Source organism: Bubalus bubalis, chromosome 12 (assembly GCF_019923935.1).
Source record: "Bubalus bubalis isolate 160015118507 breed Murrah chromosome 12, NDDB_SH_1, whole genome shotgun sequence".
Taxonomy (NCBI): Eukaryota; Metazoa; Chordata; class Mammalia; order Artiodactyla; family Bovidae; genus Bubalus; species Bubalus bubalis.
This window is the reverse complement of record NC_059168.1, coordinates 62949842-62976675: the sequence shown is the minus strand read 5'-3', so window position 1 is coordinate 62976675 and position 26834 is coordinate 62949842. Positions and strand designations below refer to the sequence as shown.

General features: G+C 44.7%; 1 long non-coding RNA gene across 1 annotated transcript; it reads right to left on the bottom strand.

Annotated features, from left to right (window-relative positions):
* Nucleotides 1-3158: 3158 nt before the first annotated feature.
* LOC112578203 lies at nucleotides 3159-23305 on the bottom strand. The gene is made up of 4 exons (XR_003102538.3): nucleotides 23128-23305; nucleotides 14370-14665; nucleotides 12696-12811; nucleotides 3159-3336 (listed from the first exon to the last, which is right to left on the bottom strand). It is a non-coding gene; the product is annotated as an uncharacterized LOC112578203 (long non-coding RNA).
* Between the last annotated feature and the right edge of the window lie 3529 nt (nucleotides 23306-26834).

Genomic DNA, 26834 nt, shown 5'->3' with positions numbered 1-26834 from the left:
TCTTTACCATTAAACTCTTTGGCCTCAGACAGGTTACCAGATAAAAGCTTATTGGGTTTTCCAGAACCTGCAGTGATAGCTGGGGGTTCTGCTAATCCAAGAGTCATAAATTTTGACAGAGAAGAAACTAGCCCACATGGTTTCTTGGTTTTACTTGGGCAACACATTGATTTTATTTGCTTTTGCTTTTTAGATAAGAAATTTAAATCCCATAAGCACCACTTCTGTATTAAGTAACAGCCAGCCTGACACTGGAAGATGTTTTTGTTTGTGGCCCTTGGTCTTCCCTGAATACACAGAAGACCTCTGGGGCCGTCATCCAGTCCCACTGGTTGAGACTTGGGGCTTTCCTAGCCAAGACAACCAGCTGGACAGACAATGAACCAAGTCAAACAGGTAACCAGGTCGAGGATAGAATCAGGGTACCAAATACAAGTGAAGGGAATTTGAAAACAAAATCAAGGGCAAATGAGTAAGTTCTCAAAAAGCCAAGGAAGTTATGGGAGGTGGAATTTGAAATAAGCAGACTATGAGCGGAAAAGTAATTCTGAAGTTAGCAAAACACCAGCCCAGTACCCCTGTTGTATGTCAGGTCCCAGATCAAATCCCACCTCGATCTCCTCAACCAGATGTGCCCTCTTCCTCCTTTCAACTCTGCACCATTGTGTTTACCTTGTGCCTAGCCTTCATAATTTTCAACCCTGTATGGTATCCTTGTCTGTAAGAGGGTGTAGGATGGATGACTCCTGAGGTTCCTTTTAGCAACGTTCACATCCATGCTCAGTCACTGAGTTGTGTCCGACTCTGCAACCCCACAGACTGTAGCCTGCCAGGGTCCTCGGATTTTCCAGGCAAGCATCCTGGAGAGGGTTGCCATTTCCTTCTCCAGAGGATCTGCCCCATCCAGGGATCGAACCCATGTCTCTTGTATCTCCTGCACTGGCAGGTGGATTCTTTACCACTGTGCCACCTTTTAGCTATGATTTCCTGTAATTATGTGTTGTGAGCATCTTTTGCTTTTGCCTGAGAAGTAATCTTTCCTTTGAGGAGTTGTCTGAAATCCCTTGGATCAGATGAATCTTTAGGGGCATCACATTTCTCGCCTCCCAAGGCAGGAAGGATAGAGAACAAGAAGGCATGGAGCCCAGGGCTGGCCAACTATAATCTCCTTCCTCTTCACAAAGGTGTGACCCAACCTGAGATGGCCTGAATCACTGTCTGGGATTTTAAAGAATGAGGCTGAGAGAGAGACAGTTTCTTACCTATGGTGCCTCTAAGCTTAAGCAAAATAAATCTAGAAATGTACATGGTTTTGTTGCTTATATCAGAAAAGCTAGGCGACCAGGTCTGGAAATGGTAAAAATCCAGTAAGACTGGGGAGCAAGATACTCAGCCCAAGCCACACTGCTCCAACCACTCTGGTTAGGATGTATGTCTGCACTTTCAGTGCCACCATGAATTATTTTCCAACTCTTCTGTGATGTTAGGTATTCATTAAAGATTCAAGTTTTGGGCAGGACTATTGACTTTCTAACTGTAGGTCATATTCCTGTGTTCTAACTATCATTAGGCAAGGAGAGTTCTGGTTTCTGTCATGGTTTGTGCTGGATCATTTGGCTTCTAGTGTGGGAGAGGGGCCCAACCTCAATCTAAGACTCAGAGGAGAGGGGATCACTCCAAATCAGAAGGATATTCAGGTCCTGGTGGCCAAAAGGACCTCCACTATAGTCCATCTCTGAGGCTGCACAATGCAACCATGTCTCCTACAGCAACAAAATGTCCTCATGCCTGTCCCCAGGAGAACAGTTCGAAGGCTCAGCAGTCATTGTATCTGGTCCCAGGGCCAAGTATGCAGGTGATGGTCCATTTGAGACAGGCTGGGACCTGGGACCCTCTACTGCAGTGCTTGCACCTGGACATCTCCTCAAGCAACAAAATACAAAGAAACTATAAGGGACTAAAAATAACTGCATGTGTGAGCAGGTGGCTCAAACCATGAACAAAAAGATACAAAAAGGCCAAAACCCAACTGCCACTTCTGAGGTTCCTGGAGCAAAAGCAGGGTGCCATGCATGATGCCTGCACAGAGCACCACAAAGGGGGTGGGCAGACCACTCAAACCCCTTCTGGCCCCCACAGATCCACCCCTCCCCTGACCCCACTTAAGGAACCAGCTCGCCCCCTTCGGGGAGTGAGCAAGGGAACTTTTAACTTGTCTTTACTCCCTCATGCTACAGCACTGGTCCCCATAAAGCCTTGCCTGAATTCCTCCTCTGTCCTCTTAGCAGGGTCTATTGATTAGAGTCCAGGTTGGCAACACGTTCATCTTCTAAATCTTCATCAGTATCCTATCTCCATGTAATACGTAGACTAAATTTTGGAGTTAACTATCACTGATATATTTTAAATGCAATAATGAAGAGAAAGAGGATGAAAATCTCTTAAAAATCACTGAAAACCTTACATTTGTAAATACAGCAAGAAGGGAGATACAAATAGAGTCTATACTCCCCATTTTTAAAACTGGTATATGCTTGCTTGCGTGCATGCTCAGTTGTGTCCGACTCTTTGAACCCCACAGACTACAGCCTGCTAGGCTCCTCTGTCCATAGGATTTCCCAGGCAAGCTTACTGGAGTGGGTTGCCATTCCCTTTTCAGGGGATCTTCCTGACCCAGGAATGGAACCCATATCTCCTACATTTCAGGTAGATTCTTTGCCACTGAGCCACTGGGGAAACCTGCACAATGTGAGAATCGTGAGTTCAGTTTTATTTAGGGCAAAATGAGGACGCTAGCCTGGGAAACAGCCTCTCGGAGAGCTCTGAGGCACTGCTCTGAAGAGGTGGGGGAGGAAGTCAGGACATACGTGAGCTTAGTGAAGGGGTCACTTGTACTTAAGCACACATTTTGGCAGAAGGTTGCTTCAGTCAGGAGGGACAGATGTCTCTGGTAACGATTTTAGTGCTTTTCTAGGTATGAGATGTCAGAAATTGGGCTCATGAAAACTCCTCCTGAAAATATCTAACTGAAGGCCTGTCCTGCCAATTTTTCCCAGAGCACAGAGTGCTTCATTCCTAATGCCCACCCTGAACTTGAAGGATGTGCTGAAAGTCAGAGACTGCAGTGGCCAATGACTTCATTCTTGTAGAACCAGAGGGCGACTGACAATTTTTATTTGGCGGTAACAGTCCATTCATTCGCCTCTGAAGTGGTACCAGATGGAACAACTTCTACAAAAGAGCTGCTAAACCGGGGGTGCCAGCAGGCGTCTTGAGGCTTCTAGGAGGGTGTAGCGTCAGGGAAGGAACTTCACTTGGCCTGTGTACTCCATCTCGCTGACAGAAAGAAGACATGCACAGAGAAAGCTGACTTGGGGGAAATGGTTAACTTTGGACATAAAGTGAAGGTGAGGTGTCTAGTGGTGCTGATTTGTGGTTAGTTGGAGACATATAGAGGAAGTTCAGAAGTCAGAGCTGGAGGTGAAAATGACATGGAGATATGTTAAGATTATTAAGCAGAAACCTCAAGTAAATAGAGTTTAGAGACCAGAATGGGGGCTGACTCATGCCCTGCAACCATAGCAGAGCCCAACAGAAAGAAGAAAAGACACCTTTTCTTTCCTGGCAAGGAAAAGTCAAGGACTCTGTTTACTACAGCGCTCTCCCGTGCCTTTGCCCCTCTGAAAAACAATCTCCTTCCCTTAAGGTGGGGAATTTGCATGACAGAGTTGAAGACCCCTGCCTTTCAAATTTCAGTTGATCCCAAATAAACCCATCTTTACTGGAGAAATATCTGGCAGTCTATTTTTTAAAAGTTTTTGAAAAATGTGGCCTGTTTTGAAAAATCTTTATTTAATTTGTTACAATATTGTTTCTTTTTTATGTTTTGGTTTTAGGGCCAGGAGGCATGTGGGATCTTAGCTCCCCCACCAGGGAGTGAACACATACCCCCTGCATTGGAAGGCAAAGTCCTAAGCACTAGACTGGAGTGCCAAGGAAGTCCCCGTCTATTTGTTTTAGATCAACAAATGTGAAATAACAAAAGCTACAGACAGGAAAGAGATTTCCACAGGCATGGAAGAGACTGGAAAAGCAGAGGGTTATTGTTGTAATATATCTATTTTTCAACCATTTTGCCCTCTTCCCCTTCCTCAAGCAGGTAGCAGGCCCTGTGTTTACTTTCCTCAGGGGAGGTTTGTGGTGACATGAAAGAAGCAGCTGAAAAACATTCCCTTCCTGGCTTTGTTTTCAAAGTCTACCCCACTGAGGTGACTGAGTGTACAGTGGGGAGAAGAGACAGGAAATGGCTCTGAGGGAAACCTGAGCTGAGGGACTTGTGGATTTTCTCCAAAATTAAAGATGTCCTCTGGCCAGGGTAAGGGTCCAGGCTCCTGCGACAGCCAGGACCTACGCTCTCCTCCCTGACAACTCCTTACCCCCTCCTCTCAGGGCCTGGCCAGACCTCAGAGGGAACAGTGAGGGGTCTCCAACCTCACCAAACTTCCACATGCCCTGAGGGTGACATGGAAGCTAGTGGCTGTTAGACCGAAGAACTAAAGAGCCTCTTGATGAGGGTGAAAGAGGAGAGTGAAAAAGCGGGCTTAAAACTCAACATTCAAAAACCTAAGATCACGGCATCCAGTCCCATCACTTCATGGCTAATAGATGGGGAAAAAGTGGAGACAGTGACAGACTTTATTTTCTTGGGCTCGAAAGTCACTGAGGACAGTTGACTGTGAAGTTTAAAAGACGCTTGCTCCTTGAAAGAAAAGCTATGACAAACCTAGACATATTAAAAAACAGAGACATCACTTTGCTGACAAAGGTCCAGATTGTCAAAGCTATGGTTTTTCCAGTAGTCATGTGCAGATGTGATAGTTACACAGCGCTGAAGAATTGATGCTTTTGAACTGTGGTGCTGGCGGAGACTCTTGAGAGTTCCTTGGACTGGAAGGAGATAAAACCGGTCAATCCTAAAGGAAATCAACGCTGAATATTCCTTGGAAGGACTGATGCTGAAGCTCCAGTACTTTGGCCACCTAATGAGAAGAGCCAACTCATTGGAAAAGATCCTGATGCTGGGAAAGATTGAGAGCAGAAGGAGAAGGGGATGACAGAGGTTGAGGTGGTTGGATGGCATCATTGACTCAATGGACGTGAGTTTGAGCAAATCCTGGGAGATGGTGGAGGACAGGGAAGCCTGGCAGGCTGCAGCCTGGCAGGCTGTAGTCTATGGGGTCACAAAGAGTTGGACACAATGAGAGACTTAACAAACAACAACAGACCTGAGAGAACCAGGTAAATGGAGACTGGGGGCCTTGGCAGTGACCAGGGAGGACTCATAACCACAGTCTTCCAAGGACCTCCCAAAGATGGCATGAGACAGATTTTCTTATTGTTGGGAGTTGAAAGTAACTTGATATAACTTGATACTTTATTCCATAATGGGGTTTTTAAAAACTTGGAGGGGATGAATGTACTACGTCAGTAATACTGCCCTGATCATCTTTGTGCACTTAAGCTTTCTCCACCCACCAGATTCTTTGTGAAAGGTAGATTCACAGAAGTAGAAGAATTACTGATTGAAAGGGTACAGTCATTTTTAAGGCTCTTGGTATATATGGCTTAAATGTCCTCTGGATGGTCTGTGACTTTCAGATTTAGAATTTAAAACTAGGACCGGGACTTCCCTGGTAGTCTGGTGGCTAAAACTGCACATTCCCAGTGCAGGGGTTAGTTAGTATTAGTTGCTCAGTCAAGTCCGACTCTTTTACAACCTCACGGACTATAGCCTGCCAGGCTCCTCTGTCCATGGAATTCTCCAGCCAAGAATACTGGCGTGGGTAGCCATTCCCTTCTCCAGGGGATCTTCCTGAACCTGGGTCTCCTGCATTGCAGGTAGATTCTTTATCATCTGAGCCATAGCGGCACGGGTTCAATTCCTGGTCAGGAAACTAGATCCCAAATGTTGCAACTAAGAGTTCACATGCCATAACTAAGATGCAGGGCAGCCCCCCCCCAAAAAAACACCCCACTAGGACCTTTCCCCAGTGGGGTGGGGATGGAGGGGCGGGGAATGGAAACTTGTTAGAAGGCTATTGTAGTATTTTACATGAGATGTGAGGAAGGACCAAAGTAAGATTATAGCAGTGGGGAAAAAGGAAGGGACAAATTCTAGCGTCATTTAGGAGGTGGTATCAGTAAACCTTCTCTGCCTATCTGTGAAGGAGAGATAGAGTAACAAAGAGCATTTTACTATTTTCCAATTTCAAAATGTGGGTAGATGAAAATCCTGTTAATCAGGGGGCAGTGAAGTCTGCTGGAAAGTCTGGGTTATGTATTTAATTGACCTAGTTCAAATTCCACCCCCACCCCGCCCCGCCACATCCCTAATTAGCTGTGTGGCCTTGGGCAAGTTACTGAAACTCTTGAGCCCACATTCCTAGATTTCCTCACTTGTGAAATGGTCATAGTAATATACATCAGTCTCCAGGACTACTGAAAGGATTAAATGTGAAAGTGTTTTTAAAGCACTGTCCTATTGTGGCTTTGAAGAAATTAAAGAAAACCAATTATATAGATAGAAGAAGATGTAGAGACTTGGAGAATAAAGAATATATATGGTTTGAGAGAAATTGTTTTTAAGCTGTCTGCATGAGATTCCATGCAGTAGACTGGGTGTACTTTTGGGGGTGAGGGTGGGGGAGGAGATGTGCAGAATATAGGATCTTAGTTCCCTGACCAGAGATGGAGCCCGAGTCCCCTGCAGTGGAAGCCCACACAGAATCTTAACCACTGGACTGCCAGAGAAGTCCTATCATGGTGTACTTTTTAAAGTGAAGTGAAAGTGAAGTCGCTCAGTCGTGTCCGACTCTGTGACCCCATGGACTGTAGCCTACCAGGCTCCTCCGCCCATGGGATTTTTAAAGAGACCTAGAAATATGTGAGGGCTTCCCTGATGGCTAATCTGCCAGCAATGCAGGAGATGTGGGTTCAGTCCCTGAGTCGGAAAGATACTCTAGACAAGGAAATGGCAACCCACTCCAGTTTTCTTGCCTGGGAAATCCCATGGACAGAGGAGCTTCACGGTTGCAGTCCATGGGGTCACAAAAGAGTCAGACAGGTCTCAGTGACTAAACGACATCAAGAGGTATAAGAACTACAAAAGAAGGGGTGATGATTCTGCTGCCCTTGGGCAGTGGTGCAGTTCTCAAAGATGGCCATAAGGTGGAGTCTATTCAGTGCAAAAAGCTCCCCCAGTGAGTGAAGTCTCTCAGTAGTGTGGGACTCTTTTGCGACCCCATGGACGGTAGCCTGCCAGGCTCCTCTGTCCATGGGATTTTCCAGGCAAGAATACTGGAGTGGGTTGCCATTTCCTTCTCCAGGGGATATTCCCAACCCAGGGCTCGAACTCACATCTCCTACATTAAAGGTGGATTCTTTACCACTGAGCCACCAGGGGAGCCCATACTAATGGGGTGGGAGTACAGTATTGATCTGCCAAACATCTATGGAGCATCTTCCCTGTACTGGACTCTGCCTTTTAAAAGCATCCTGACTTGTATAGTGGGGGACTCAGCTTGGTGGGAGGATATAGGGGTACCACTATAGGGGTTTAGGCCTTGACCTAATCAAGGGAAGTTTTCCTTCCAGGATGCTGACTGATATATCTGACCAGGTGCAGAGTCAGCTGCAAAACTCAGTTCCCTAAGGGCTTGAAGTACTTTTTGTTTCTGAAAATGCACTTAGAAAACAGAGAACATTTAACAGAACTCAAGCGATTTCCTGGAACTTTCTACCAAAGCTCTTCCCTACCCTTCATTTCTTTAAAACAAATAAACAAAAACAAAACCAAAAAATGAGAACACTGACCCATTTGAAAAGGGCAAATCTGACTGAAGGCACAGATCTTCCCTGTAAAGTGTTAATGGACAGTAAACCTCTATTATCTGGAGAAAAGAAAATGCCTTATTAATAGGAAGTAAACTGTTATCAGCATTATTAATCTAACTGTAAGCTGAAAAAAAATGGATTTATGAGTTATAATCCAAACAGCAACTTTAGTTTTAAATCCCATTATCCCTTTCAAAAGTGGTTGTTGTTAAGTCGTGTCTGACTTTTTGAGACCCTGTGGACTGTAGCCCGCCTGGATCCCTGGTCCATGGGATTTCCCAGGCAAGAACAGTGGAGTGGGTTAACACTTTCTTTTCCAGGGGATCTTCCTGACCCAGGGATCAAACCCGAGTCTCCTGCATCAGGAGGCAGATTATTTACCACTGAGCCAGGGAGACAATTAAATACACAAATAAAAAATAATTAAACATTATGCTAAGTGCCAGAAAAGAGACAAATGAGGTGTTGAGAGAAAAACTTCAGATTGTGTGGTCAGGGAAAGCTCCTCGGAGGAGGTGACATTAGTGAGAAAGGCACCTCACTCCAGTACTCTTGCCTGGAGAATCCCATAGATGGAGGAGCCTGGTGGGCTGCAGTTCATGGGGTCGAGAAGAGTCAGACATGACTGAGCGGCTTCCCTTTCACTTTTCACTTTCATGCACTGGAGAAGGCAATGGCAACCCACTCCAGTGTTCTTGCCTGGAGAATCCCAGGGACGGGGGAGCCTGGTGGGCTGCTGTCTATGGGGTCACACAGAGTTGGACACGACTGAAGTGACTTAGCAGCAGCAGCAGAGAGATGAGGAACCAACAAGGACAGGGAGATCATGAGCTCCAGGCATCCAGATGGGCACAGGCTTGTGAGTGGGTAAGCACCAGGTGCATGGGGAACCTATACGAGGCCCGTGGATGGAATGAGGTGGGCAAGGGGCACAGCTGCAGGGATGAGGCAGGAGAGGTGGCAAGGGTTCCTGGATAAGGGTGTGGATTCTGTTCTGGGTGCAGAGAGGAGCCACTGAAGGACTTTAAGCAGAAGTGAGCCTTACTCCAACTCATATCTGAAGATCACGCAAGAAAAAGGGGACATGAATCTGGAACCTGCTGCAATTGTCCAGGTGAGAGATGGCAGAGAGATAGGTGCCAACAGTGGGGTGGAAGAACCAAGTGAATCTGAGATCTAGTTTAGAGGTAAAATCAGCAGGAGTGACTTATTAATGGGTGGTAGGAGGTGAAAGAAGAAAGCAGAGGAACTCCTCAGCAGCTGGCCTGAACAGAGCCATGCTGATGGAGGTGGGAATCTGGAGTATCCAGCAGAGGCCTCAACACATCTCAGGTCCTAACTGCAAATTCCAACAAGAGTAATTGGCTTCCTTTGGGTCAAGTGCCCGCCCTGATCCACTAGCTACACAGAGATGGGGGAAGGTTTACAGAAGCAAGTGTATGAGGGCCTGCCTAAATTTCCCAACAATCTCTTAAGGTGGGAATAAAAGTGAAGAGGAACTAAAAAGCCTCTTGATGAAAGTGAAAAAGGAGAGTGAAAAGTTGGCTTAAAGCTCAACATTCAGAAAACTAAGATCATGGCAACCGGTCCCATCACTTCATAGAAAATAGATGGGGAAACAGGGGAAACAGTGTCAGACTTTATTTTTTTGGACTCCAAAATCACTGCAGATGGTGACTGCAGCCATGAAATTAAAAGATGCTTACTCCTTGGAAGGAAAGTTATGACCAACCTAGACAGCATATTCAAAAGCAGAGACATTACTTTGCCAACAAAGGTCTGTCTAGTCAAGGCTATGGTTTTTCCAGTGGTCATGTATGGATGTGAGAGTTGGACTGTGAAGAAAGCTGAGTGCCGAAGAATTGATGCTTTTGAAATGTGGTGTTGGAGAAGACTCTTGAGAGTCCCTAGGACTGCAAGGAGATCCAACCAGTCCATTCTAAAGGAGATCAGTCCAGGGTGTTCATTGGAAGGACTGATGCTAAAGCTGAAACTCCAGTACTTTGGCCACCTCATGTGAAGAGTTGACTCATTGGAAAAGACTCTGATGCTGGGAGGGAGTGGGGGCAGGAGGAGAAGAGGACGACAGAGGATGAGATGGCTGGATGGCATCACTGACTCGATGGCATCACTGACTCGATGGATATGAGTTTGAGTAAACTCTGGGAGTTGGTGATGGACAGGGAGACCTGGCGTGCTGCAATTCATGGGGTTGCAAAGAGTCGGACACGACTGAGCGACTGAACTGAACTGAACTGAACTGAATCATACAAATAACTAGGAGACAAAGCATTACAAGGCCTGGGACATACACCATTTGGCGGTATCTTCTTAGCCCCACCAGCCATTCGCTGCACCCTTTCTCTGCAGTTGGCACCTGCCCTGGGGTGGGGGCTAGCTACAGCTGATGGCAGAAAGAGACTCTCCTGTGAGAAAACAAAGAACAACAACACAGTGGAGAATAAGGTGGAGCATGTCCGTAGACACAGCTCTCATTTTGTGTCTGAAGATCTGACAATTCCACAATGACTTTTATCTACTTTGATTTCTCATTGATTCCAAGTTACCTCATTTATATATATAATTAATCTACACAATAGATTGGTCACTTTTTTTCACATGCCAGAAAAGATCTAAAATGGTTTTCAAGTTACTTTATGGATCTATGTCTATCTAAATTTTGTGCCTGCCTGAGAGGCCCCCTGAATCCATGGAAACTTCTCCATGAATTCTTGTTTACAAGTCATTCAGGACCTCTAAGTATTTTGGGGCACTGATGTCTACAAATTCACTGTATAAATGGTCTCTCTATCTTTATGTCTAACTTCTCTATCTTTATGTCTAACTAGAGAGAAAGATGGGCTTCTCTGGTGGCTTAGACAGTAAAGAATCTGCCCGCAATGCAGGAGACCTGGGTTCGATCCCTGGATTGGAAAGATCCCCTGGAGGAAAGTACGGCAATCCACCCCAGTATTCTTGCCTGGAGAATCCCCATGGACAGGGGAGCCTGGTGGGCTACAGTCCATGGGGTCGCAAAGAATCAAACGTGACTGAGCGACTAAGCACAAGAGACAAAGAAATACATGGATAATGTTGGCCTAAAGTTTACCCACTTCCGGTTTCTATCCTAAAAAAGTATTCACTGCTTTTCGGCTGGGTGACCAGTCTCTTAACTTTTAATTTCTCATTTGTAAAATGGTAATTGTAGTAGTGCCAGCCTCACTGGGTTGTTCTGAGGATTAAATGGGATAATCTGTGTAAGCCACTCAGCACAGTGCCTGGCACATGGTAAACCAAAAACTCAATTACAGTTGGCAGCTATCCACCTGAAAGAAATAAAGAATATGTCTAAATGCTACCATGGTGTGGTCTCCAGCATGTATGGTGAAGTGAGAAAAAAGCAAGGTAGAGAAAGGTGTACAACCATAAAAAAATGTATAAAATATTAAATACATAAATGTATAGATTACATATATATACACACACACACTTATATTTAAAAGCCAAGTGATGGAAAAATAACCAATAAAATTTAAAAATGGTTACCCATGGGGATGGGGCTTCCCAGTGGCTTAGCAGTAAAGAATCCATCTGCTGATGCAGGAGGTACAGGTTCGATCCCTGGGTCGAGGAGGGCGTGTAACCCAGTCCAGTATTCTTTCCTGGAAAATCCCATGGACAAAGGAGCCTGGTAGGCTCCATGAGGTCTCAAAGAGTCAGACATGACTGAGTGACTGAGCATGCACACACCTATGGGACAGAGGGAACAGGGTCCTCTGGGAGGAGGAAGACAGAGAGCAAAGTCGGACTTCTCTGAACATAACTTCATATCTAGATTTGACTTTGGAGCCATGTGAATAATATGCGTAATTATGAAGTGTGTGTGTGTGTGTTTTAGTTGCTCAGTCGTGTCCAATTCTTTGCAATCCCAAAGAATCCAAAATTTTAAAGTCAACCATAAAATAAAAAATGCAGTAAAACAGATCAGTTTCGGGGATAACTCAAACTGGATAACTCCCCAGAGGAGGAACTCTTCTAAATGACTGAAAAACAGTAATTTAAGGGTACATTCCTGATTGGATATACTCTCAGGACAAAAAAGAATGGCCAAAATAAAATTATTAAGCTGTGTGGACTTTCCTGGTAATCCAGTGGTTGAGAATTCATCTGCCAATGCAGGGGGCATGGATTTGATCCCTGGTCTGGGAAGATTCCACACATGGAGCAACTGAAGCCGTGCACCACAGTTACTAAGCCCATGCTATGCAACAAGTCACTGCAATGAGAAGCCCATGCCCCGCAACTGGACAGCAGCCCCCACCTGCCACAACTAGAGGAAACCTGCGTGCAACAACAAAGACCTAGCATAGCCAAAAGTAAATGAATATTAAGCTGTACGATCGTATTTTTGCTAGCAGAAGTGTTATTCTGAGATTGCTGTACATTTGTTGTAGTATAATAATACAATATGTGAAATTGGAATTATGTCACTCCCAGTATAAATGGAAGACAGATTTCTCAGTGTGGGAGAAAGAGGATATGGGTATAAGACAGAAGGGGTCAAGTAAAATCCCTAAGGTCCTGATTTTGAACAGGAACTATTGGGATGAATTCAGAATGTGTTTCTTAGCTCTGTCCATGGAAAAGACCTAGAAATAATGACCAACCCTGTACCAGTAATGAGCATTCCTAGCCTCCAGATTGTGGCCTTGTATTAAAACATACCCATAGGATATTAATTCATGGAGGTGACTGAGTGATGACACAGAGAGGTAATGCCATTAAAAGAATTTATTACTCACATTTTCCAAGAGCAGGGCATGCCACACCATGCTGGGCCACGTGGGGAAACACCAGGTTTCGTCAGAAGACATAAGGAGTGAGGAGACAGCGTGGTTCAGAGCCTTTGTTGTGTTTTCTGTAGGAAAGGCAAGGCAGAGAAGGATAAACAGTTTAGGATTGAATAGTCTGAACAATGTTGGTGGTCTCTGGGTTCTAAGATGGTCTCTAGTTGTCTGGTTCTGGCCCTGGGTTGACTTTGGGCAGGGGAAATACAGGCCTGGTGTGTGACAGATAAAGGTGGTGGTTGGAGCTTTGGACTTAGGGTTGCTTGTTTTGCATGTGAGAGGTACACTTGCAGGGGAGTTGGCCGTTATTTTTGGAATTAGCTAGCCCTGGGAGAGGCAGTCTTCTCCCAGTCACCAAGACTCCCCAAGATGTCAAAGTATCATAAAATTCAAGCATGATTAATACATCTTAAAATACCATTTCCTACTAAAAGGAACCAGTAGTCCTGGGAGAAATTGTTGGCTCTGGGAAATATAAGATGGGCCTGGAAGTTCTTATCATACCAGGGAGTAAAGTGAAAGTGTTAGTTGCTTAGTCATGTCTGACTCTTTGTGACCCCATGGACTGTAGCCCACTAGGCTCCTCTGTCCATGGAATTCTCCAGGGAGTAAGGCGGTTTTTCAAAGATGACTTGGGTCATCCCCAAAGGACCCAAGGGCCAACTTGAGAAGCCTCCCTCTGGCAAAAGATGGGATGATTTCAGCATCAATAAAGATAAAAACTGCAATGGATTAAAATATATTTAGTGACACGTTAACAATGTTACTAAAAAGAAGTTTATTGTTCCTCATTAGAGGATGCTCGGAAGTCAATTTTGTGCTTTGAAAACCAGTACATAGAAGGAATCAAGTATTTATCCCATTTTTCTGAACTGTACCGCTGGGTAACCAGATAGTAAATGAAAGGTGTTTCAGTGTATAACAGGGGAATTAGACTATCACCATTTGATAAGCCCTTATACATTAAAGGATCTAGGCATTGAGTGTCAACATCCCTTGTCATAACCAAAAGACCCTGCCAGACATGAAGAACCTCCTGCTACTACAGTGTTTAGGAAGTTATCTTGCAAAAACATTGAACCTGAATCTGAATACACCTATAGTTCCAACACACAATTTATAAGAAATTCAAAGGTGAGGCAAGAGAAATATGATATATGATGCCACCATAGAGCTGTAATTGGCAAAATCCAGACTGTGGGAAACTCTCCTGGCCAAAACCCCTGTTGTGTTCAACAAATTTATTTCGGTGAACAAGTATTATATGGGGCAGAGGTGAGGGGGACGGGGCACTTAAGGACAGATCAATCAGTATCCGTGTGGACCTGAGATAGATCCTAAATCAAATAAAACTTTTAAACGTTGTAATTTGGGAATTTCCTGGTGGCTCAGTTGTTAGGATTCACTCTGTGCTTCCACTGTAGGGGGCACAGGTTTCATGCCTTGATGGGGAACAAAGATCTTGCATGCCAAGTGGCCAAGCAAGTAAATGAATAAATAAAAGTTATAATTTTATGAAGTGACTGGAAATTTAAACTCTGATTAGAAGTCAGAGAAATATTTTAAAACTATTTTTTTAAAGATATAATAATGGAAATGGGGGGATTTTTTTTTTTTAAGAGTCCTTACCTGTTAGAAATAGATACTGAAACATTTATGGCAGGGAATGTGTCTGTCCGAGGATGAACACTGTGGGGTGAGGCTCTGGACCTGCTGGCGGCCTGCCATTTGGAAATGCTGCTCTCCTGGGTAAGATGATAATCCTGCTCAGAGTCACACAGCAGTGAGGTAAAGCTGGGCTTTGGCTGGTCTGTCTGCTTCCAGAGCTCCTAGTCTTCAGTTCAGCCTTTGTCTTCACTTGGAAGTAACCGGGAAACGGGTCTGCAGGAACCCCCAGGCCACTACTTGGGGAAGAGTTTTGGTTTCTGGAGATGGTGAAGAAAGGAAAGGGGGAAGGTATTACTTGTCTCTCAAACCTTGGCTCTGGGACAGAACTGTGTTTGAGTGTCTCCTGTGGAGGTGCAGGTCAGCAGTGGACTGCTGCAGGGGCAGAGGCCCTGGGGGCAGTAGACCTGGGTATGGCATAAGCCCTCCTGGAGAAGGTGGCCATTAACCCCACCATAGAGCCACAAGAACTTACACAGGACTGGGAAATCAACTCTTGGAGGGCACAAATAAAACCTCATGTGCACCAGGACCCAGGAGAAAGGGGCAGTGACCCCACAAGAGACTGACCCAGACTTGCCCAGGGGTATCCAGGAGTCTCTGGTGGAAGCATGGGTTGGTGATGGCCTGATGCAGGGCTGAGGGCACTGAATGCAGCAGTGCCTGCATGGGACCTTTTGAAGGAGGTCGCCATTATCTTCATTACCTCCACCACACTTTGGTCTCAGGTCAAACAACAGGGAGGGAACACAGCCCTGCCCATCAATAGAAAATTGGATTAAAGATTTACTGAGCATGGCCTGGCCCATCAGAACAAGACTCAGTATCCCCCTCAGTCAGTCTATCCTATCAGGAAGTTTCCATAAGCCTCTTATTCTTCTCCACCAGAGGGCAGACAGACTGAAAGCCACCATCACAGAAAACTAACCAATCTGATCACATGGACCACAGCCTGTCTAACTCAGTTAAACTATGAGCCATGCCATGTAGGGCCACCCAAGATGGACGGGTCATGGTGGAGAGTTCTGACAAAACGCAGTCCACTGGAGAAGGGAATGGCAAACCACTTCAGTAGTCTTGCCTTGAGAATCCCATGAATAAAATGAAAAGGCAAAAAGATAGGACACTGAAAGATGAACTCCTCAGGTTGATAGGTGCCCAATATACTATTGGAGATCAGTGGAGAAATAACTCCAGAAAGACTGAAGAGACAGAGCCAAAGCATAAACAATACCCAGTTGTGGATGTGACTGGTAATGGAAGTAAAGTCCGATCCTGTAAAGAGCAATATTGCATAGGAACCTGGAATGTCAGGTCCATGAATCAAGGCAAACTGGAAATGGTCAAACAGGAAATGGCAAGATTGAACATTGACATTTTAGGAATCAGTTAACTAAAATGGACTGGAATGGGTGAATTTAACTCAGATGACCATTATATCTACTACTGTGGGCAAGAATCCCTTAGAAGAAATGAAGTAGCCATCATAGTCAACAAAAGAGCCCGAAATACAGCACTTGGATGCAGTCTCAAAAACGACAGAACTATCTCTGTTTGTTTCCAAGGCAAACCATTCCACATCACGGTAATCCAAGTCTATGCCCCAGCCAGTAACGCTGAAGAAGCTGAAGTTGAACGGTTCTATGAAGACCTACAAGACCTTCTAGAACTAACAGCCCAAAAAGATGTTCTTTTCATTATAGGTGACTGGAATGCAAAAGTAGGGAGTCAAGAAATACAGAGAATAACAGGCAAATTTGGCCTTGGAGTACAGAATGAAGCAGGGCAAAGGCTAATAGAGTTTTGCCAAGAGAACACACGGGTCATAGCAAACACCCTCTTCCAACAACACAAGAGAAGACTCTACACATGGATATCACCAGATGGTCAATACAGAAATCAGATTGATTATATTCTTTGCAGCTAAAGATGGAGAAGCTCTATACAGTTAGCAAAACAAGACTGGGAGCTGACTGTGGCTCAGATCATGAACTCCTTATTGTCAAATTCAGACTTAAATTGAAGAAAGTAGGGAAAACCACAAGACCATTTGGGTATGACCTAAATCAAACCCCTTGCATTATACAGTGGAAGTGACAAATAGATTCAAGGGATTAGATCTGATACACAGAGTGCCTGAAGAACTATGGACAGAGGTTCGTTACATTGTACAGGAGGCAGTAATCAATATCATCCCCAAGAAAAAAGAAATGCAGAAAGGCAAAATGGCTGCCTGAGGAGGCCTTACAAATAGCTGTGAAAGAAGAGAAGTGAAAGGCAAAGGATAAAAGGGAAGATATACCCATCTGAATGCAGAGATCCAAAGAATAGCAAGGATAAGAAAGCCCTCCTTAGCGGTCAATGCAAAGAAATAGAGGAAAACAATAGAATGGGAAAGACTAATTCAGTTCAGTTCAGTCGCTCAGTTGTGTCCGACTCTTTGCAACCCCATGAATCGCAGCACGCCAGGCCTCTCTGTCCATCACCAACTCCCGGAGTTCACTCAGACTCATGTCCATTGAGTCAGTGATGCCATCCAGCCATCTCATCCTCTGTCGTCCCCTTCTCCTCCTGCCCCCACTCCCTCCCAGCATCAGAGTCTTTTCCAATGAGTCAACTCTTCACATGAGGTGGCCAAAGTACTGAAGTTTCAGCTTTAGCATCATTCCTTCCAAAGAAATCCCAGGGCTGATCTCCTTCAGAATGGACTGGTTGGATCTCCTTGCAGTCCAAGGGACTCTCAAGAGTCTTCTCCAATACCACAGTTGAAAAGCATCAATTCTTCGGCGCTCAGCCTTCTTCACAGTCCAACTCTCACATCCATACATGACCACAGGAAAAACCATAGCCTTGACTAGATGGACCTTTGTTGGCAAAGTAATGTCTCTGCTTTTGAATACGCTATCTAGGTTGGTCATAACTTTCCTTCCAAAGAGTAAGCGTCTTTTAATTTCATGGCTGCAGTCACCATCTGCAGTGATTTTGGAGCCCAAAAAATAAAATCTGACACTATTTCCACTGTTTCCCCATCTATTTCCCATGAACTGATGGGATTGGATGCCATGATCTTCGTTTTCTGAATGTTGAGCTTTAAGCCAACTTTTTCACTCTCCACTTTCACTTTCATCAAGAGGCTTTTGAGTTCCTCTTCACTTTCTGCCATAAGGGTGGTGTCATCTGCATATCTGAGGTTATTGATATTTCTCCCGGCAATCTTGATTCCAGCTTGTGTTTCTTCCAGTCCAGTGTTTCTTATGATGTACTCTGTATATAAGTGAAATAAGCAGGGTGACAATATACAGCCTTGACATACTCCTTTTCCTATCTGGAACCAGTCTGTTGTTCCATGTCCAGTTCTAACTGTTGCTTCCTGACCTGCACACAAATTTCTCAAGAGGCAGATCAGGTGGTCTGGTATTCCCATCTCTTTCAGAATTTTCCACAGTTTATTGTGATCCACACAGTCAAAGGCTTTGGCATAGTCAATAAAGCAGAAGTAGATATTTTTCTGGAACTCTCTTGCTTTTTCCATGATCCAGCGGATGTTGGCAATTTGATCTCTGATTCCTCTGCCTTTTCTAAAACCAGCTTGAACATCAGCAAGTTCACGGTTCATATATTGCTGGAGCCTGGCTTGGAGAATTTTGAGCATTACTTTACTAGTGTGTGAGATGAGTGCAATTGTGTGGTAGTTTGAGCATTCTTTGGCATTGCTTTCTTTGGAACTGGAATGAAAACTGACCTTTTCCAGTCCTGTGGCCACTGCTGAGTTTTCCAAATTTGCTGGCATATTGAGTGCAGCACTTTCACAGCATCATCTTTCAGGATTTTAAATAGCTCAACTGGAATTCCATCACCTCCACTAGCTTTGTTCATAGTGATGCTTTCTGATCTCTGTTAGTTTCCAAGGCAAACCATTCAATATCACAGTAATCAAGTCTATGCCCCAACCAGTAACGCTGAAGAAGCTGAAGTTGAACGGTTCTATGAAGACCTACAAGACCTTTTAGAACTAACACCGAAAAAAGATGTCCTTTTCATTATACGGGAAAGACTAGAGATAGCTTCAAAAAAATTAGAGATACCAAGGGAACATTTCATGCAAAGATGGGCTCGATAAAGGACAGAAAATGATATGGACCTAACAGAAGCAGAAGATGTTAAGAAGAGGTGGCAAGAATACACAGAAGAACTGTACAAAAAAGATCTTCAGGACCCAGATAATCACGATGGTGTGATCACTCAGCTAGAGCCAGACATCCTGGAATGTGAAGTCAAGTGGGCCTTAGGAAGCACCACTACGAACAAAGCTAGTAGAGGTGATGGAATTCCAGTTGAGCTATTTAAAATCCTGAAAGATGATGCTGTGAAAGTGCTGCACTCAATATGCCAGCAAATTTGGAAAACTCAGCAGTGGCCACAGGACTGGAAAAGGTCAGTTTTCATTCCAATTCCAAAGAAAGCAATGCCAAAGAATGCTCAAACTACTACACAATTGAACTCATCTCACGCGCTAGCAAAGTAATGCTCAAAATTCTCCAAGCCAGGCTTCACCAGTCTGTGAACTGTAAACTTCCACATGTTCCAGCTAGATTTAGAAAAGGCAGAGGAACCAGAGATCAATTGCCAACATCTATTGGATCATCAAAAAAGCAAGAGAGTTCCAGAAAAACATCTACTTCTGCTTTATTGACTATGCCAAAGCCTTTGACTGTGTGGATCACCACACACTGTGGAAAATTCTTAAAGAGATGGCAATACAAGACCCCTGACCTGCCTCCTGAGAAATCTGTATGCAGGTCAGGAAGCAACAGTTAGAACTGGACGTGGAACAACAGACTGGTTCCAAATAGGGAAAGGAGTATATCAAGGCTGTATATTGTCACCCTGGTTTTTTAACTTACATGCAGAGTACATCATGAGAAATGCTGGACTGGAGGAAGCACAAGCTGGAATCAAGATTGCCAGGAGAAATATCAATAACCTCAGATATGCATATGACACCACCCTTATGGCAGAAAGAGAAGAACTAAAGAGCCTCTTGATGAAAGTGAAAGAGAAGAGTGAAAAAGTTGGCTTAAAGCTCAGCATTCAGATAACTAAGATCATGGCATCCCGTCCCATCACTTCATGGGAAATAGATGGGGAAACAGTGGAAACAGTGGCTGACTTTATTTTGGGGGGCTCCAAAATCACTGCAGATGGTGATTGCAGCCATGAAATTATAAGACGCTTACTCCTTGGAAGGAAAGTTATGACCAACCTAGATAGCATATTAAAAAGCAGAGACATTACTTTGCCAACAAAGGTCCAAGTCTAGTCAAGGCTTTGGTTTTTCCAATGGTCATGTATGGATGTGAGAGTTGGACTCAAAGAAAGCTGAGTGCCGAAGAATTGATGCTTTTCAACTGTGGTGTTGGAGAAGACTCTTGAGAGTCCCTTGGACTGCAAGGAGATCCAGCCAGTCCATTCTAAGGGATATCAGTCCTGGGTGTTCATTGGAAGGACTGATGTTTTGCAGCTGAAACTCCAATACTTTGGCCACCTGATGTGAAGAGCTGACTCATTTGAAAAGACCCTGATGCTGGGAATGATTGAGGGCAGGAGGAGAAGGGGATGACAGAGGATGAGATGGCAGGATGGCATCACCGACTCAGTGGACATGGGTTTGGGTGGACTCGGGGAGTTGGTGATGGACAGGGAGGCCTGGCATGCTGTGATTCATGGGGTCGCAAAGAAGCAGACAGGACTGAGGGACTGAACTGAAGACTGGATTATATATCAAAATGTATGTTTGCAGGCACACATAATTGTTGCTAATTTGTACTGCAGGAAGAACAAAAGTAGCAAATTGATAAAGGAGTTCTACTTCTACTTCTAGTATGAAGAATAGCCCTTGATTACCCAAGTAGGATCCCTACTTTCATTGTAAACACCAGTGTACAGAAGTATTATCTGAAATTCAAGGCTATTTGCTGAAATTAAAACACATTTTTATAAAAGATGATGAAATATTTTGACTCCAACAAAGAATTAGGTAAATTGGTTGGAAGGAGAAACAACCCATAATCTTCATTTAATTGGTCTTTTCTACTAAAACATTAGATTTTTTTAACTGTAAGACAAAGTATATCTTTAGTAGGCACTTAATTATTTCTCAATAAATATAGTTTTGTTCAGGCACTAAACCTTGGGGTAATCCTAGATGTTCCTTGGTCTCATCTCATATCCAATTCATCTGTAAATCCTGTTGACACTACCTTTAAAATCCATCCAGAGCCAACATCTGCACCACCACACCCCAGTCCAACTCACCACTCTCCCTTGAGCTCCTTATCTGTCCCCTCCTTCCACCACTGTCAGTTCTTTATCTGTAGCTGGAGTTACTGTTGATAAGAAGACAATCTTATCATATCTCCTCCCAGCTCTGTACTCTCCAGTGGCTCCTATGACACACTACATCTCCCAGCCTCTGCCTGCCTCTCTGAGCTCATTCCTTTCATTCCTCCCCTTGGTTGCTCTGCTTCAATCATGTGAACTTTCTTGCTGCTCTTTAAGTATGCAATAAATGTGTTAAATGAATGAAATACAATAGTTGCTGAATGATTGAATTCGTGAATTCTACAATAATTGCAATCAATAAAACAATTAGCTGTGACCGCTAGCACAGCCCAAGGATATGTTCTTCTACCTACCTGGTCTAAACTGGTGGATCTCAGATATTACTGGTAACAGAATCACCTGGGGAGCTTGTTAAAACTCATATGGTTGTCCCTACCCTTAGAGTATCAAATTGCCAACATCCGCTGGGTCATGGAAAAAGCAAGAGAGTTCCAGAAAAACATCTATTTCTGCTTTATTGACTATGCCAAAGCCTTTGACTGTGTGGATCACAATAAACTGTGGAAAATTCTGAAAGAGATGGGAATACCAGACCACCTGATCTGCCTCTTGAGAAATCTGTATGCAGGTCAGGAAGCAACAGTTAGAACTGGACATGGAACAACAGACTGGTTCCAAATAGGAAAAGGAGTATGTCAAGGCTGTATGTTGTCACCCTGTTTATTTAACTTCTATGCAGAGTACATCATGAGAAACACTGGACTGGAAGAAACACAAGCTGGAATCAAGATTGCCGGGAGAAATATCAATAACCTCAGATATGCAGATGACATCACCCTTATGGCAGAAAGTGAAGAGGAACTCAAAAGCCTCTTGATGAAGGTGAAAGTGGAGAGTGAAAAAGTTGGCTTAAAGCTCAACATTTAGAAAACGAAGATCATGGCATCCAGTCCCACCACTTCATGGAAATAGATGGGGAAACAGTGGAAATAGTGTTAGACTTTATTTTTCTGGGCTCCAAAATCACTGCAGATGGTGACTGCAGCCATGAAATTAAAAGATGCTTACTCCTTGGAAGGAAAGTTATGACCAACCTAGATAGCATATTCAAAAGCAGAGACATTACTTTGCCAACAAAGGTCCATCTAGTCAAGGCTATGGTTTTTCCTGTGGTCATGTATGGATGTGAGAGTTGGACTGTGAAGAAGGCTGAGCGCCGAAGAATTGATGCTTTTCAACTGTGGTATTGGAGAAGACTCTTGAGAGTCCCTTGGACTGCAAGGAGATCCAACCAGTCCATTCTGAAGGAGATCAGCCCTGGGATTTCTTTGGAAGGAATGATGCTAAAGCTGAAACTTCAGTACTTTGGCCACCTCATGTGAAGAGTTGACTCATTGGAAAAGACTCTGATGCTGGGAGGGAGTGGGGGCAGGAGGAGAAGGGGACGACAGAGGATGAGATGGCTGGATGGCATCACTGACTCAATGGACATGAGTCTGAGTGAACTCCGGGAGTTGGTGATGGACAGAGAGGCCTGGCGTGCTGTGATTCATGGGGTCACAAAGAGTCGGACACGACTGAGTGACTGATCTGATCTGATCTGACCCTTAGAGTTCCAGAATCAGTAGATCTAGGGTGGGTCTAAAAACCTACATTTTTAATTCATCCTCAGGTGATGCTGATGATAGTGGTTCAGGCATCTACTTTGGCTTAAATATTCCAGCGTGGAAGGCCAACTGAACATTTTGAACAGAATTTTGGCAAATTTTGTTCTGGTGTCCTGTCTGGTGGTTCTGTTTTTTTGTATGAAAAGATTAATTGCAGAAACATGTGAGGGGGGAAAAAAAAACCTCTGGATCTCACTTTTTGACACTTAACCACACGGTGGCCCCCTAGTTCCAGTCATGATTCCCATTGGCCCCCATTTAAAATAGCTTTTGTTTTTTGGGGGAAGTTCCCAACTATTTCTTTTTTAAAAAAGTGAATTCAGCAATAGGACGAGTAGCTTGCCGTTCACAAAACGCTGTTTCATGGGACACGCTGGCGGTTTCCTTAACAATGTGAGAGTTTATGCTCTTAGAAATCACTACTGTCCTTCACATGGGAATGATCCTGGGAAGTAGGTGTGCACGTGTGAGAAGACTCGCTATCAGAAAAGGAAAGGCGATTTCGTTGTAGCCAACAAGGAAGGGAGCACACAGAGCACAGACGTCGAGCTCTGCGCAGCCCACGGGGCCCTGGACACAGCAGACGCCACACAGGCTGACCAGCCTCTCATGCCTCTCACACGCCCCCATCACTCCCCAACCCCATCCATCCTCACTGTGCTGCGGAGGGGCCTTCCCTTCAGCGGCTGCCTGATCTTCCATGGCGTGCTCACCTCACTCCAGGCCAGCCAAGGGCCCAGGACTAGCAAGAGTCGGAGAAAAAAGTACTGAGGATTGAAAACCGAAGTACTGAGGATTGAGACCCGGAGCTCTTCTTCTTCCCGGGTGAGGCGTGGATACCTCCGCAGGGGCTGGGCTGGCAGAGGATGGGCCAAAGTGTGGAACGTGCTGGGCGGGGCCGCGAGCGCAGGCTCCGCGGATGGCCCCTCCCTCTGCTCCGCGGATGGCCCCTCCCTCTGCTCCGCGGATGGCCCCTCCCTCTGCTCCCCGGATGGCCCCTTCCTCTGCTCCCCGGATGGCCCCTTCCTCTTCTCCCCTGCACACCCTTTCTCTTGCTTCTTTCTCGCTGCAGACTGAGATATACATACATTTCATATACTCATGGGGTCTGGAAAATGCAGCCAAGTGATAATGTGCAAAAGTTAAAACAGCCTTCCGCATGACAAGGTGGTTTTCATTCCCAGAAAGGCAAACAAGACGGTAAAATTGCCAAGGGCTCTTTGTTCATCAGACTCAGTCGTCAGTGATATAGTTTCAGCGATTTAAATGAGTTCTTTATGTGCGATTAGCCAGTTGATCTTTTGTCCCAGTAAGGGTCTCAGTGAGGCTATAGGTTGACTTCTTTGGGGACTGCTAGTAGTTTTTAGCCTTTGTTTTCATTTTTATTAAATTTATGAGAACTATGTCTCTTATCACAAATAAGTCTCATGCCTCTATTTTGTACTCCTTTGAGAGAAAAAAAGAGCAAGGGGAAGTAGACGTAAAACACGTATTGCTAAACAGAGATAGTGACACCACAGTAACAGATCCACAGGCCAGTAGGGAACAGAACTGCAAGACTGTTTGAAGTATTTGTTCATTTGCAAAAATCTGCATGTATCCTAATGCAGGCATTTAGGGGAATCCAGGCCTTGTCTGGAGTAGGGGGATGTGTCTCGTAAGTGGGAGCTGTAGCGGAGCCTGCCCATTGGCCCCTCGAAGCTCATTCTAACTCTGTCAGGTGTAAAGCCTGAAAAAACAGAAACCACTTTTCCAGACTTCTTTCAAGCTCTTCCAAGCAGAGGCACTTGTGTGAAACTTAGCGGGTGTGCCTGGGACGGTGCAAGTGAGGAATACAGGGTAGAGCTGTATTGGGAAGTCAGATGCAGTAGCTGGGGACAGGGTTCCGCTGCCTGGTTCCTTGTGTCCCAGGTGTGGGGTGGTGGGCGGTGCCAGCAATAGAACTTCTGTTAGAACCGTTCTTCCAGAACTAGGAACTCTCAGCCGCATTGCTCCTGCCCGCTGGGTTTTAGCAATGTTTCCCCTATCGTTCGCAGAAGTGCTACTTTTACTAATACCCTGTTATCAGTGCTTTTCGTATCTAGAATGGATTCTGTTGTGTGTAACTTGGAACTCTTACCAAGTTAGAGTTAGGTTACTCTAATCAAAGCTATTATTAAGACTGGGCTCAAGGCGGTGTGTTGTGACAGCGTTCTCTAACCCCCCTGAAGTTGTGATGAATCTGCTGCTGCCCTTTCTTCTAGTTCCTGTTCCAGTTTTGATCTCTTCCTCCCACGCGCTCTGATGCTTATCAGTCAGCGGGGGTTCTAGCACTCCCTATCCTACTGCCTGTTCTGCCCTATTTCATCATCCAGTTTCTTGAAGGAGTTCATTTTGAAAGCCAGCTGATACTCTTCCTCGGCACTTCTGTGGCACCTCCAGTGCTGTCACCTGGATGTTTTTTTGACAGCTTTTACCACGAGAACATAAACACCATGGAGAAGTGGATGCATTGACTTCCGTGACTCAGAATGAGAAAACGAAGCCCAAGTGCTCATTGGCCAGGGCTTACAGATGCCACCAGAGCTCTCAGCTGAGGGTGTTAATACTCCATCTACTTGCTAATGGGTATTGTTAGGAAATATCTATCAATTACTATTCTATAATAGTGTAACTCCTCATATGAATGGCAATACTCATCTTTGCATAGAACAATGCTTAACGTGGTATACTTTCAATGTACATAAAAACACACAGCAGGAAAATTGAATATAGAGACTGAAAGCTGCCTAGAGATGTTTCATGTCAATAGCGCTGACTAGACACTGAGAGAAGGCACCTGTGCTAAGAAAGAAAAGTGGCTAGCTCCGACTAACACCAGATCCCAACGTGTGGGTGGGACGGAGTTGGTTTTCTCGCACCACTGATCAGTTCTTCAACACCCTCTGGGTGTCCTAAAATTCAACTCAATTTGGACACTGTCCCCCAGGAGGGAACATCACATTCTGCAGGTTAAGACCTCGGTCCCACAAGACTGCCCCCACTTCAGATGCCAATCACAAGTCCAGGTTATCATGTGTGCTTCTGACTGATGGGCTATAAATCAGGGGCTCCCATTTTCCCCTCCTTGGTTTTGATGAATTTTCTAAGGCTCACAGAAAATATTTACTAGATTACAGGTTTATTATAACAGGATATAATTCAAGAACATCCAGGTAGAAGAGATGCATAGAGCAAGGTACTGTAGGAAGGGGTGAGGAGCTTTGTGCTTGGAGTGTGCCCTTCTCCCCTGAGACCTCCATGTGCTTCCCAATCCAAAAGCTCTCTGAACACTGTCCTTTGGGTATTTAAAGAGGCTTCATTACATAGGTATTTTTTTTCTTTTTTAAAGTATAAATTTATGTATTTTAATTGGAGGCTAATTACTTTACAATATTGTACTGGTTTTGGCATACATCAACATGAATCCGCCACCGGTGTACATGTGTTCCCCATCCTGAACCCCCCTCCCACCTCCCTCTCCATACCATCCCTCTGGGTCACCCCAGTGCACCAGCCCTGAGCATATGGTTGTTTAAATCATTGGCCACTGGTGATCCATTCAACCTCCAGCTCCTCTCCCTTACCCCAAGTCAGGGGGTAGGACTGAAAGTGCCAACTTCTAATCATGTGGTCGGTTCCACTGGACACCAGCTCCCATCCTTAAGTGCTTTCAAAAGTCACCTCATTAACATAAACCAAGTTGCAGTGGAAAGGGACTGCTTAGGAACAATAGGACACTCACTTCACCTTTATGGCTCTGAAGCAATTTCAGGAACTGACCACAAGAGACCAAATATTATAATCAAAGATGCTGCTGCTATTCCAGCACTCAGGGAATTCCAAGCACATGGGGAGCTGTGGACTAGGAACTGTGGATGAAGACCAACTGTGTATGAGAAGTGTATTTTGGCCACCTGAATGACCAAATATATATTTCTTAAAATTCGCTGTGCTTCCCTGGTGGCTCAGCGGTAAAGAATCCCCCTGACAATGCAGGAGACACGGGTTTGTGGGAAGATCCCCTGAAGAAGAAAATGGCAACCCACTCCAGAATTCTTGCCTGGGAAATCCCATGGACAGAGGAGCCTGGCCGACTACAGTCCATGGTGTTGCAAAAGAGTTGGCCACGACTTAGCAACTAAACAACGACAAATCACTAGCGCAGCAGTTCTCATCCTTGGCTCACATCCTTGGCTCAGCTGGAACTTAAAAAACGTAAGTTATCCAGGTCCAAACCTAGACCCATTGAATCAGGCTCTCTTGGGTGGGGCTTAAGCATTTATATGCTCAGGTGATTCTAATGAGAACCACTGGGTAGGACTTTTTACTTTGCTTCATTTATTCTCATGAACGTGGCTTTACTTCTCTCTCTGGGGTCTCTGAGGATTTAAGATGAAAT